At 28.7% G+C, this 15,160-nt stretch overlaps 1 protein-coding gene across 1 annotated transcript in view; it reads left to right on the top strand.

Moving 5' to 3' along the window:
- The first annotated feature begins 557 nt into the window (after positions 1-557).
- Positions 558-15,160, top strand: part of LOC106681320 (uncharacterized) — a 32,643-nt gene continuing 18,040 nt past the window's right edge. Inside the window, exon 1 of the mRNA XM_014421572.2 lies at positions 558-706. The gene's annotated coding sequence lies outside the window, so the exon portion shown is untranslated. The remainder of the gene's footprint in view (positions 707-15,160) is intronic.

The raw sequence follows: 15,160 nt of genomic DNA, 5'->3' as shown, positions 1-15,160 counted from the left end.
ATTCTTGAAGAAACTTAAAAGTAATAGAAATAATAGCAGAATTTTGAATTATTCAAAATCAAATAATTTAGAAAATTCAATGTACATTATTTGATTAAAATTTATTAAAATACATTAACTAAAATAATGGAAACAATTAAAATTCTAACAAAAATAATATATTTTTGCATAAAAAAATTAAGTTCGTAATTTTATAACACTGCATGATTGCAATTTTAAAGTACATTGATAAGAAGAAACATCGGAATCAGGAATACATCGTTTAAGAAATTAATTTAATTAATTATAATTACTATTCAAAGTTAATATACTATAATAAAGTTTAAAATGAATTTATCTACGTTATATAAACAATTATAGTAATAAAATATGTATATTCTTATTTATAAATAATTCGTATTCTTGGGTTGAAGTTGTACATACACTTTATCTTGTAAGATTATTATATATTAACTATACAATACAAATATAGAATAAAAAGACTTGTATATAACTCAATTATATTTAAATTTAAATTTTAACATTTTCAATAATACTATAAAATAATGTTTCAGAACAGGCAAATCATAGAAAATAAGAAGAAAGATAAATCTTGGACAACTGATATCAAGAATGGATAGCTTCTAGATTTATTGAAGCTCATATTTCATTACAACGAGGGTTTAAACTAACAAAAGTTTTACAACGTTGTCTTGTAATAATTATTGTAAGTATTTTATCTTTTCACTAAACACTTCCTTGAAACCTTATGACAGTTTCTTTTTCTCGGACAGAAAGGTCAAAGCGACATAATTATTAATAATATGTAAAAATACAAGGTACTTTTACCTACCATGTATAGACACGAAAAGGACGACTTTATTGTAAAATGTTTCTTTCAATATGTCGACTCGAGACACATCCTTCGTCTTAAGAACTGAAGGCTAGTAATGAAATGACATGTACGTGAGTCGGAGCCATAATAGGAATAAGGACATTTTCTCCTCCACATTTCAGCATATGTTAACAATATACCACTGTAAAGATTCTTCCAATATCTGCATAAAATTCAATTTACAATTTATTTATACAGTAACGTTATTTTGCAGGGATAGACTTGCAATGGGTTAACTTCTATCTGATTTAAACATAACCAGTTTATCCTGATATGTAATTTTTGACACAAATTCTCAAATCAGTAACGGCAATATTTAAGAAAACATAAGTCTATATATATTTTTTTTCATACCCTCCTGTAATGATGTTAGTGGGTATTTTGTACGTACATATAGCATGTATGCTATATGTATAGCTGGATTTTTTTTTTTCTGACCTAGAAAAAAATTAAAAATAACAAATTAAATATATACAAATAAGAAAGGATGTATATATGCTGACAATATGAATCTTGGTTTGCCAGTGTGGCATATAAGATAAGCTGCCGGGTCCGCTGAAGGCGGTGTCATCGATGATGGCATGAGTCTGCCGTGAGCGTACTAGGAATAGGGAGGGGCTATTCCGGCTGGCGGATAAGTCTATATAGCTTCTCTCTTTAATTTATGATTCAGTTATCTACTGCATAAGATGAGTAGATAGAAACGGGATAGTATTTTTTTTTTTTTTTTTTTTATGAAATAGTTACATAATTTCAATATTTTTATATTTAATGTGTTATAAAAATTACTATCAACAATAGCAACAAGAATGATTTATAGAACTTTTAACTTCAAAATTAACTTTTTTTTATATCAAAATCTGGCCAACTAAAACAATATAAATATTTGTTTTTTGTAGCACAAAAACATGAAATGAAAAAGAAAAAAACTCAAAATCGTTCTTTCTCATCGTCTTAAATATAGGATTACGAAAATACTGTATAAGATGCATTTAAACAATTAAATAATATAAAAAATTCTGCCGAACGTAAAAATAATATGGTAATCGATAAAAAAAATAAAGAGATAAACATCTTGAAAGATCTCATAATATACTAGGATATGATGGTTGGGGGTGCGGTCAAATGAAACACAAATAAGTTGGTGTAGCTTATTTAATTGTCCCAACGTTTCGGCTAGAGGTTCTAGTCTTCATCAGGGTTAAGAACAGAACAAGATAACATATAGAAAAGTAACAGTATAGAAAAGAAAAAAGAAAATATAAACAGAATGATATAAAGTGAATAATTTTACAGAATGGAATTAATAAAATGAAGTGATGAAAGAATTAGAAAATAAAATGTATATATAAATAATTTCAAAAGTAGGTAAAACAACATAATTAAGAAAATAAAATATAATTTTATTTTCTATACTTATTGGTTGTTATCTTGTTCCGTTCTTAGCCCTGATGAAGGCTAGAAACTCTACCCGAAACGTTGGCACAATTAAATAAGCTACACCAACTTATTTGTGTTTCATTTTACCGCACCCCCAACTCCGCATCTCCCAGTACGTCATCTACGGTCAACTATCTCTCATAATTATACTTATAATATGTATGTATCTCGGAAAGGTGTGAAAAGTAGTATATGGCGGATAATCGCCAAAATTACTTAAAGTACTACCAGGTCAATACTATTAATTTTTAATAGATTTGTATTCATGTTGTCTATTATTTTCGAAATTAATTCAATATATTTTGGTGATACTTCAGGATTATATAGTCGTTACTAAGCCTTTTAAGCTAGTCGTTAGTTAGACGGACACAGAGGATCGTGAAAGAAAAAAAAACAATTTTTTTTGTTTATTTGATTTTGATAAGGTAATAAACTTATTATTATATAAGGTGATTTTAACGTGCATTGTGTTCTTATGAAAATATAAACTATTCAAAAAAAGAGGCAACTAAACTAGGAATATCAATAGAAAACTGAACTTAAACGATTCTCCTTATGTTCACGAAATATTTTATAATTTACATCAAAACAAACATATAAGATTATATTTAACAAACCTTATTTATTCACTTTTTTATTACGTAATATTACATCCTGTCCATAAGCCTCATTCACACAATATTTTTTATCATAATTACTTTCAATTATCTACATTTTTGTACCTTAATTATTACAATTGTATCACTTATCATAAAAATTATGTTATTAGAATATATCGTAGATTTAACATACCGAAGTTTAATCTCCAATATATAATTATATAACTAGAAAAAATATATACATATATTTTTATCTTTGTCGTCCTACATTTTGGTTCAAGTAATTGAAATGATACCTCATAAAATGATAGTAAAAGCTTTTTTTCAATGTTATAGAATTGTTTTTATTTTAATTAATCCAGGAAAAGATTTTTTCTGGGTAACTACTCATAATAAGCTTTTCAAAAAAAATATGTAGTTTACTAAAAAGTAAATGCGTCATTTGAAAAAAGAAAATTAACAAAAAAAATAATTAATACGAATTTCGATAACTGAGGAAGTGAGTACAATATTTTTATGGGAACAAACTGACAAACAAATACGAATCGGAAACTGAAGATAAATTTAAATTGATCATAAGAAACTTTTGAGTAAAATTTATATAATTAAAAAAAATATGTAAGTACGTAATTGGAAAAAGAAATTTAATTAAAACGAATTTCGATGCGTTGTTGAGGTAACAAATACAACATTTTTGTCAATATAGACGTTTTAGTCTACCAAAAAATTCTCTGAATCTCTACCCAACATATATTTAAATATGATATTAGTTTGAGCGGTGCTCCTGGGTTTTCACAATAATTGTTTACAAGCTATTCTTAATGAGAAAATATTTAGAAAATGTCAGGGCGAGATCCTAAACACATTGGGATGCAGGGCGTAGGTCAACGAAGACAATTGCGAAACCAACAGGCGCCTAATAATTCAACAGCCTTAGTATGTTGCACATGGTGTTAGAAACTCTAAACCAAATGCAGAGAAGAATATATGTAGGTACATATTTTAGATAATCTCAATTTAATATATTAATGTAATAAACGTCTCCAAAAAATGCAATAAACTCCTTCGAGACTCTATATATAAAGAAGGGTAGCATTCCTTCGTTTCACTGTACTTATGATGGAGCATAATGGTATTATATCATATTATATTGCTGCTATGAATGAATAATAAGTAGATATAAACATAATTGCAATTACAAAAGTCATTCTGTGGACAATTTTAAGGATAATATTTTCGATTTACAAACATCAATTCATTTTTGGGTCTGCCAACACAAAAAAATCAATTTAACAAAACTTTACAATTGATTCATTATTCTTTCAGAACGGTGATATATTATTTGAGCTTATTATAAATAACACACAATGTCATTAAACGTATTATAATATCAAAATGAAGAAAATTAAAAATAAAACAATTACATGAAAAGATATGTTAAAATTAGACTAAATAATAACCAGTTATAAAAGACATGTATCCTGATTTCTTAATAATACATTGGAATTAAGAATGTTTGTATAGATCAAATAATTCATTAATATTTTCACTAATATCCTTCTATTTCAATCTTGCATTTTTTCTTAAGAATTATATTCTGTATTTTTTCAAAAAATTTTTAATTTTACAATAGGATTAAATTTTTTTAATATGAGTACACATTAATTTAAAAGGTCCAGGTATTGAATTCCAACATAATCGTGGGACCTTCAATCTTCATCCATCTTAACTCAACGTTAAAAGGGTTTTAGAACTCAACTAGAAATAAATGATGTATAATTGATAGAGCTCGTAGATTTTCTAGTTAGAGTAGAGTCTTTTTGTGTCAGAAATAGCAATAATTTATCAGGAATCGCATTCAATAGAATGTGCAATTGCACCATACTTGAACAAAGCGCATATTCTTAAGTAATCTTAACTAGATACTAAAAATGCGTCCTTATATTCTACAACTTATGATAGGGAAGACGGGTTACTCTACAGCTTAATAACTTATTCTAACCACAGTGAGGAAGTCGAAATTTCAACGGTTCACCACGAAATTAAAGTCTACCCGCTCGGATTCGTATCTGAGCCACTTTTGACCCGAGAATGCTAAACATGTAAACCAACATACTCGGCCATTCACGGTTTAATGTAATATATGTTTAAATTACTTTGTATGAATCCTAATCCTTATATGGTATTGCAAATTTTAATTCAATGGCATTATGAACATTGTTTATTTCCCTATAGAATTTGAAAAAAAAAACTTCAAAAAATAAAGTAACAATAAACACAAACAATTAAAAGTAGAATATCAATAATATACCGATCTCTGAGGGTTTTTTTAGAGTGAGGTATTACGGATTGTAAGTATAAAATTGAAAGATCTGATAACTTTGAACCCGATGTTAAGTGAAAATTGCTAGAGAAACTTCTAAAATCAAAACGAACATCAAAAACGTTTTAAAATAATTAAAAATAAGTGGTCTATAAGTGTCTGGAAAATTGTTCTTAACTTCCTATTAGTAAAAGCATTATATAATTCTTAATCTAAGTCTAATAATAAAGTATTGTTAAAAATTATAAAAAGTAATAAAGGAATATTCAAGAAAATAATAAGGAGATTTTTTTTTCAATTTTTAATATAAATTATAAATTTGTTTAGATCTGAATCTAATTAGGAACAAAAGGCGTCTAGTAACACCTTAGATAAGATCAAATCTACAGACACAAATTCTTATGAATGATTTTACCGATACGATGTTTTCTTCATTTTCCGAGCTATATCTGTCCAATATAGCGATTCTTCAATTACGATTTCTTTTTCTCTAAGAGTTTGGTCTGGGTATTTATATGTATGCATTTATGGGAAGATCAAGAAATGATATTCCTTCATTGATCTAATCTTATCCAACATATGTCAATAGGTTTACTAAAGTTTATTTATGTTCAGTAAGCATAAATACAAGCTCACCTTAGCTTATTAATAATCGATAACCTTTTTTTCAACGATTTCTTGATTTGACAAGTTTAGATATCGATACTGTCAGAATTTAGCAGGCGAATTCCTTGAGACAATTACTTACATTTTGATGTAAACCCTTATTTCTATTTTTAAATATAACGGCTCATGGCATTGGCAAAACACAGCCTTGAAGTACATCAGTTGTGGTTTTTATTGGCCCAGAAATATTTCCATCACAAAGACCTAGACATTCGAAGTAGTTTTGTAATGTTTACATTTCCTTTCGGGATACCACAATTCACTATTGTACTACTGACTGTTACTCCTATTTTCCTGTTAACTGTATCAAAAGCTTTCTCTGGCTTTTAAAAAAAAAAACCTTGTCGAGTATATCAATTGGAAGAACATTAACTTCAATTGTGGCTATTTATTTATTGACTAGATATTTATAGGCAGTCATGTCTTTTCAAACCTAAGTATTATTTTCCCCAATCGCTAATCCTTCCATTACATGTAAAGCAAAATACTTCGTCATTCTTTAAAATTTCTCATGATCACATTCATTATTCATGTTTACAGTAGCTTAATTTAATGTTATTATTAAACGATAAATACAATAAAAAAAATTTAACTTCTACAAAGAAAAAAAAATTCAAAACCCCAATACAGTCAGTGCAACTAGTATGATATGATTGTGGAGGAATATAAACACTTTATGTTGATAATTGTGAAGTCCTGTCTCTTTAAGAACAAATATGCGGATTTTGGGAATCCGGAGCTCAAGCAGAAAAGAGAATCCACCCTTTTAATTTTCATCCAGCGGATACCTTAGTTTCTATATTACTAAGTATTTTTCTGACCCCAGACCAACTTTTTGAAGTTGTTTACAATATTTAAAAATACAGCACTTCTGTCTTAACATTACTGAACATCTTACTAGAACGATACATGTTTTGTTAGCTCAAGTCCTCCATTGAGGAACTATGCAGTCCCAGAGTGAACTATCCTTCCTCGAAGGCGCCCCGAAATAATGCAATTATAAACTATTTTTTCAGTTAATTACTTAAAATATGTACGTATTTTTTTTTCTTTTTACCCCTATCTCGGTTCGGCAAGGTTGATACTAACTGTTTCGGCTAAAATGACATTTTTATTAATTCTGATTCACTTGAGTTTAATGAACAGAGGAAACAATAGTATTTGCTCTATGATATCTAAACTATTAATATATGCAGTTCTAACTGAAGGAAATATGTTTTCTCAGTGCAATTTGAAAAGGTTGTATTTTGCAGCACACATACAGGGCCCAGTTTCATAATAAAATACAAACTAATACTAATAGTCTTGTAGATTTATCTTAATTCAATTACACAGGCTTGTACAATAGTAACTCATACTTTAGTATTTTTTAATTCCTGTAATATCACTAATAGTCATCCCAATCGTGAAAATAAGTATTAGTATTATTACCACACTAGTTTCTATACTTGTACTATGAACTAATAATATTAGCTTTCATTATGAAACAGGGCCCAGGTTGTAAAGCAAAAGGGAAGGTCAGGGAAGAGTCGTAGGTTATTTAATGGCGATCTTGCTTTAAAAAGGGCCTCTGAGGCCAAGTCGTCCGCAAGTCCACTCACGTCTTATCCAAACACGTTTGTGACTGTATATTAGCAGCAGTGAGAGGGCACTAATACTAAAATTTCGTTGGTGAGACGGATTGTGTGTTACTGGACTGGAAGGTCTTGTATTGTGAGGGCCCTTAAGGTTGACAGTTGAGTCAACAAGGTTCAAACTATTAACATATTTTGAGTAAGATAAGAGGCATGGCATTTTTTATTAAATAAACTTCAAAAATTAAGATACAATCAAATAAAATTATTTAAAAAATCGATAAATTGTATTCATGACGAAAATATTTTCCTGAATTTACTCACTTCTCCTAGGAATATTTCAGCTTTTAGTCTTGATTTTTAGCAAACCGGTGAAGTGAAAATATGAAAAGATACATCCTTTACCGTATTTAATTATTTCAGTACATGGCCTAATTATAAAAAAAAAAAAAAAAATGAGACTCAACAATTAGTCGAAGAGGGCGGGTTAAGCAGCAGTATAGATTGGTGTACTCAAGATAGCACGAACCTGCTTCATTGAGCATTAGTAATGCGTTTGTATACGAATATAAAAAAAAAATCTACAACTTAGTATAGGTTGGACAAAGCTGGAACAGAATTTTGTTTTTGTTTTTTTTTTCCTACGTCACAGGAAGTGGGCTATTACGCCATTTTTCCTCTCGCAGTCCAATACAATTTTACTCTTCTTCTTAGTTGGTCCGTATCCTGCTCAACATCTTCTAGACCATTACACGTTAAAAGATGGTCTCCATCCATGTCTCCCATGTTGCATAGAGGACATTTCGGTGAATCTACGATGCCAATTCGATGGAGGTGTTTTTGGAGCAGATCATGTCCTGTTACTAGCCGAAACCAAGCCACTCTCTCAGCTCTGCTAAGATTGCCGGGAATTCGATTATCCTTATGCAGCACGCTCTCCCACTTCTTTCCTTCCGCTTGAATTTTGTGTCTAGCATTTGTTTTGTCCTTACAATAAGAGCTTATAAGTGATTTTACTCTTCTGGAACAGAATTGTACGATCTTCCACGCTCCAACAACTTGAAAAACTCGCTTGAAAGAATGTTTATTGAGTACTATATCATTACTACAGAAAATCCTTCTATTTCTCAGAAAGATTCGTCAAATTGTTAAAAAATTAGTAACCTATTTGTAATAAATATATTTAAAAACAACATTTAAAGAAGATAAATTATAAAAATTATGACACTAAGTGTATAGTTTGAATTAATAATTTATAATATAAGTAAAAAATAAATAAAATATTTGTTTTTCACTTTTCTAACCACTTCCGGTCCAAAGTCCAACCCAATTATCTTCTTGATACATTTTGCATGTATGGATCCAATTAAGATTTTTGTAGGGTATTTAATTATCTAGAATGTTCCTGCAGATATAATCTTTATATGATTTTGGAATTTGGTTTCCAAATACTGATAGTAATGTGACATGAGGTTAATGAGAACCTGCTTGAATAATATTGAAAATAAGATTATAGTTTTTAAAGTTACAAATATTCGCTAATAATTTTCTGAATTTTATGATTTTTGTTTCATTTAATTTGTAAAAGCTATTTAATTTTTATTTATTGCAATAAAAAACTTACAGACTTTTCTTTTTATCTTGAAACGTAAAACTTTTTAATTTTGTGGGGATATAATTGGGGAGATAATTTTATTTGGTCAATTACAGAAGTTTTATCAATTAAAATCATTAGAAGACTTCCTGATTCTTTTAAAGTCCCAATAATTCCCTTATCAATACTTCAATACCGGCTGCAACTATTGGAGAGGAATCAAGCGGAAACGTGGTTTATTAACACTTGATTGATTAACGTCTTAATCTTCTTATCTCCCAGTGCCTGTGCGTCCGTGCCTTCTTTGAGCACAACCAATCTCTTCTCTTCGACAATAATCCTGTGAGGAGAACTTATGAGTAAGATGATAGGACAGAAAATCGAGATCTAATGATGGAATATATTTTAAATTTTATTTATGGTATTATTAACTATTTACTTTTTCTTCTTGGTGAGCAGGCGAAAAAAAAATAATAAGAGATAAAAAAGTTATAATTTTTAAATCATTATTACTTCAACCATTTAACTTTTTTTTTTTAAAAAAATATCAAGTAATAGTAATAAAGTAACAACCTAAAAATGAATCAATTAATTTAAAATTTTACATAAAATGGTTCTTTCTAAAATATGTGTTATATTATTATAATTACACAATGTGTCTGTTGTATTAGCTAAATCTTTAAAGTACTTAGTAGCTACAGTAAACAATAGTCATAACTGAGTTAGTTTATAATTATATAAGACTAGAGCATTTAAGAAGACTTACTTATATAGAAAGAGAAAGTTTCTTTAAAATAACACCTAGAAGACTAATGTCAGGAAACCACAATGACGAAAAATTGGATTTCGACACAGTATGTAATATAAAAATAAAAATGTTCATAAAAAGATATATTTAATAGAAACCCATGTGAACTGCTAAGAAGCAACAGGTTTCTAATTTTAAACTATAGTTTTTTTTTTCTTAAAATATGAAATTGGTGAATGACACAATCTTCCTTGTTTAAATATAACAATTTATTTCATATACAACGACGTTTCGGGGTTATCCCCCATCTTCAGGTTGCTAGAAAACCAAATTCAACAAAATTTAAACATATGCTTACAACATAACTAAATCACATTATTCATTAAACTATTCATAAAACTATTTACCTGATTAACTATTTTATATATAATGTATAATTAACTCCTTAATTTGTCATAACATGCTAATATTGAAACATATTATTTTCAATTATTAAATTTAAAAAAAATATAATATCAACTATTATACATTTTTCAAGAAGAATAATTACCTTCCTGAAGGTTATCTTTCATTATGATAACAACCAAATAGTCTATAACAATAATCTCCGATCTCTAATACCACGAAGATGAACAATTTAATTAAAATTAACAATTTTTATATAATAACAAACAACAAAGATTAAAATAAATCTAAATTCTATAAAAATAGAAAAAACTAAAGTGTTAATTTATTTATAATGTGTGCCTAAAGTTTTTGAATCTGTTTTATAATTAATTGCTTTGTCAATGTTTTTAGTAATATGTTCTGATTCTATTATTTTTCTATTCTTACTATGCTTAACTACATCTAATATTTCTGGGTTATTGAAATCAAATTGATGTTTATATTTAGTACTATGTTGTGCCAGTGATGTAATATTGATGTTTTTTTTTTTTACAATTAATCTTATATTGATCAATTCTTGTTTTTAATTTTTTAGATGTTTCCTCAATGTATAAAACCTTTACAATTCTGGAAGTTAACTTTATAAACAACATTTAATTTATCTTTATAGTCAGTTTTGCCTTTCATATTATCCAGAAAACTTCCCGATTTATTATTATTATATAATTCCAACTTCAAATTATGATGTTCATATTCTATAAAGTTCATTTTAATTTTATCTGTTAAACCGGGAATATAGTTTAATTTAAAGTAATGGTAATTATTAATCCTAACTATTTCTTTTTTCCATTACATTCTGTAAGCTATCTTTGTTTGTATTATTATTTTGTATATTTTTATTTTTATAAAAATCTTTGATTACGCTTTGTTTAGATTTTTTTTTAAATTACTCACATTTCTGCTGTTATTAATCTTGTTATTCTCCATTATATTATTCTCAGTATTTTTCTCTATATAACTAACATTATTATTCGCAATGGGGTTGTTAATACTAACATGCCATAATTTATTTATTACTTATTTCCGAAAAAAGTTTTTAATGATAATATTATAAATTTGTGTTTTTATATCTTTAAAAAAATTTTTATCAGTTAATAATATTGGTTTTTTAATCAGGTTTCTAGCCACATTTATTTTTTGTAAGTATGGGTGGTTTTCTGTTTTTTTAAATATTTAATCTAAGTTTCTAAATACTTAGAACTACCGCAATTACTTAGTTACATTATAGATGAATCCTTTGTCACAGCCCCGTGGAACTTCATTCTGCACCTATCTTGCAATTCTTTTCATCCATTCCATATAAAACCTTTTTGTCTCCCATACCAGCTGAGAGACCCTATTAGAAAAATAAACCCTAGTCAGTCAGTCTATGGTACCATCTTTGTAATACGTTCGATTCATTATATAATTAAATATTACTTTTTGTAAATTAGCAATATGATATCTAGGTTATGCTTTTCTGTGGACAAATTATATATTTCCTTTGACAAATATTATACTCTTATAAAATTAGGACATACTGCCCGTTTAATAGAATATATAGACAATTTCTTTTAATTTTATAAATATGTTTAATTTTTCATTATTAATTATAATTTTTAAAATGACTGAATTATTTAATAAATATAAATGTATGTAAATTTGGTGATTCAAAAAAGAATTTTACATTATACATATCCCCCATCTTTCTAGTAGAATTTGTTCGTATTTTTTTTTTTTTAAAGGTTTCAGTTAGCAGACATATGTGTGGTGTTTTTAAAAGAGATATATAAAAAGTAAATAAATGAGAATTAATGATTCTGAGAGAAAAGGGAAAATTAATGAAGTGAGGACAATGAATCGACGATTTTATCTGTATAGTCGGAAAATGGTTTTGATGAAAAAAAAACTATTTATTTGTAATTATAATAACTATGTAGGTTTTATTTGTGATTCCCATGTTCCGTAATTTAAAATACTGTAACTCCATAAGTGTTTAACCTACAGGCGAAAAGAGATTATAGGAAGACAACGTTGACAAATTACTCATTTATTACGAAAAAAAACCACAGAAAATGTAGAACGCGACCTACTCATATAGCAGCAATGCGACGGAGAAATGGGTCATTAGATTAGCGAATGCCATTCCTCAAATCCCATCAGTCAAGCAGTTACGACAGCGATCGGTGTATGATCTACGACTATCTACGGGGGAGGGGTGATGTGGTCATCAAGAGGACATATTGTTCTGTCCGGGTCGTGCCTAGTCGATACGCTATCAGGTCGTAGTGGTTGCCTCAATCATGGGCTGTTCTGGAGTCTCTCTGTACGCGGTCACGGGATTTAAAAATCAAATATTTCATCCATTTATCATGGCTGAAGCTGGGTTACCTCATAATTTAAAAACCAGCTTTATTCCATTAAAAACTCAATGTTTCATTTTTTGAAACTTCTCGAAAGAATATTGAAAAATATTTGTATATTCATCTACAAAACGATGGTTGAGAATAGATGTCTCTAGAACTGTGCCTTGATTTTTTATTGTGTTTGAAAGTTTTAAAGTTATATTTTTAATAATTTTTTTATGAGTTACGAGGTATCACAGTTTAAGCAACAATACATAATAGTTAATAAGGATTGTTTTTAGATCTAACCTAAATTCACTAATACGAGAAATCGGGAAATGGTTCCTCACGTGAATATTAATGCGATTCTTCAATTAAATCTGAAGCAGGCTAAATTAAAAATATTACTAAAATCAAAGTTAAAAATATTGACAGTTTGATATTGTGCTCTACATAAATTTTGCTTAAATACAACGGTAAATAACTAAACAATCTTCTAAATATTCGACTTTAAAAAGTAAAAATTACACCAATTTTTATTTTTTTTTAAATACATCGGTGAAGAAATAATTTTAACAAAGAAAAAAAGCTAGATAGAGGTATTATATCGATTCAATATCCATCACAACTAAAATGATTTCTGGAGGAAAGAGACGAAAAGTAGATGCAGAGAGTCGCCAGTTTGAAGAAAAAAGGACAGAAAAATTCTTTTTTATCTTGCACAATGGTAAGCCTATTTGTTTGTTGTGTAATGAATCCATTTAAGTAATGAAAGAATTCAATATAAAGAGCATTACTCAACTTAGCATCCTACAGCTGCACTCACTGACAGGACAAATAAGAAAAGACAAAATCCAAAAGCTTACCGCAAATTTGGAAAAACAGCAGCAAATGTTTCATAAACAAAGACCACGACATGATTATGACGTGAAAGCTAGTTTTATAGTTAGTTAAAAATTGGTAAAGTCACTAAAATCATTTGCCGAAGGAGAATTTATCAAGGAGTGTTACGCTAAAAGTTTGCAGTGTTTTGTGTCCTGAAAAGAAAAATGAATTTAGAAAAATTATTTTGTCAAGACGAACTGTTGTCCGACTTATAGGAATGATGGCTAATGATATAAAAACAACATTGACTGACCGTATGGCTGGTTTTAAATAATTTTTCATAGCATTAGACCAGAGCACCGATTTTTCCTGAACAGTTCAACTGGCTATATTTATTCAAGGTGTTGAGTTCACTGTTACTGAGGAATTGATAACTTTACAGCCACTAAAAGGAACCACTAAAGGAGAGGACTTTTTTAATGAAGTTCAAAAGATATTCACAAGTTTTGGCTTGCCATGGTGAAAATTAGTTGGTGTATGCACAAATGGTCCACCTTCTATAGTCAGCTTACGTAAAGATTTCATCGGAATTTTGAATGAAAAAGCAACAGAATTAAATCTGCAAACACATTTGATAGTCCTTCATTATATCCACCAACAGAACTTGTGTTTTAAGTCCATTCGAATCCAGAATGTTATGGATGTGAAAGCAAAAAACATCAATTTTATTCGATCCCGAGAGCTTAACCATTTAAGGTGGTTTTGTACGAAATATCAGTCGAATATGACGACGTAATATTTTATTGTGAAGTCAGATGGCTAAACAAAGGGAAAATGCTGAAACGATTATATCAAATTTTATGCAAATAAAAAATAAACCACTTTCTGAATTGAGTGACCAAAAATGGATTTGTGCCTTAGCATTTCTGGTCGACCTTACAGCGTATTTGAATGATTTAAATTCGAAACATCAAAAACAAGGGCAGTTAGTTAATGATTTGTACAGCCATTTGAAAGAATTTCAGAACAAAATCCACTTCTGGTAACAGTTACCATTTCACCACGCTCTCTGGGTTTGAAAGTATTGCTTCTGCTCAATTTGCTGAAGAACCCAAGTTACTAACCACTACCAATTTTCGAACAGATTTAGCAATTTCAAAAACGCGGAAGACACTAGAAAATAGAGTTATACTCTTAGTTGATCGAGATTCAAGAAAATTCACTCCTAAAATCTAAATTCGAAGACGTAGAGTTGTGCGATTTCTACAAAAAATAACTCGAAAAAGACCATTTTCCGCAGCTTAGAAAATTCGCAAGAAGATTGATTTGTGCGTTTGGCAGTACTTATAAATGCGAACAGTTCTTTTCAATGAATTTAATGAAATCATTTTCCGGAACCACCGAACAATATACCGAACTACCACAGGTGAGAATAAAACCTGCAACGTTCCCAACCGAGCGCTCTGGGACCTCAACTCACGGCAGTCACGTCCGAAGTAATGCTTAAAAAGAGCCCAATACAGCATTCAAAAGTATTTAAATTTGTATTCGATTTTATTTCGAGTGATCAAAAAACTGCTGTAATCGCTAGTATTAAATGTTTTCAATGTAACATAAGGAAACCTTTAATTATGGGATATTTGTAGATATACATTTACCTACCTATATGTATGCATTCAATTACTTAGGTTAGAAAATAAAAATAAAGATGGGATATTTGCAATTATATATGTATATATATAACAA

Source organism: Halyomorpha halys, unplaced genomic scaffold (assembly GCF_000696795.3).
Source record: "Halyomorpha halys isolate HHAL.00 unplaced genomic scaffold, Hhal_1.1 Scaffold327.1, whole genome shotgun sequence".
In the NCBI taxonomy this organism is placed as follows: domain Eukaryota; kingdom Metazoa; phylum Arthropoda; class Insecta; order Hemiptera; family Pentatomidae; genus Halyomorpha; species Halyomorpha halys.
Note: the sequence above shows the minus strand (reverse complement) of the source record. Positions and strands in the feature narration are given on the sequence as shown.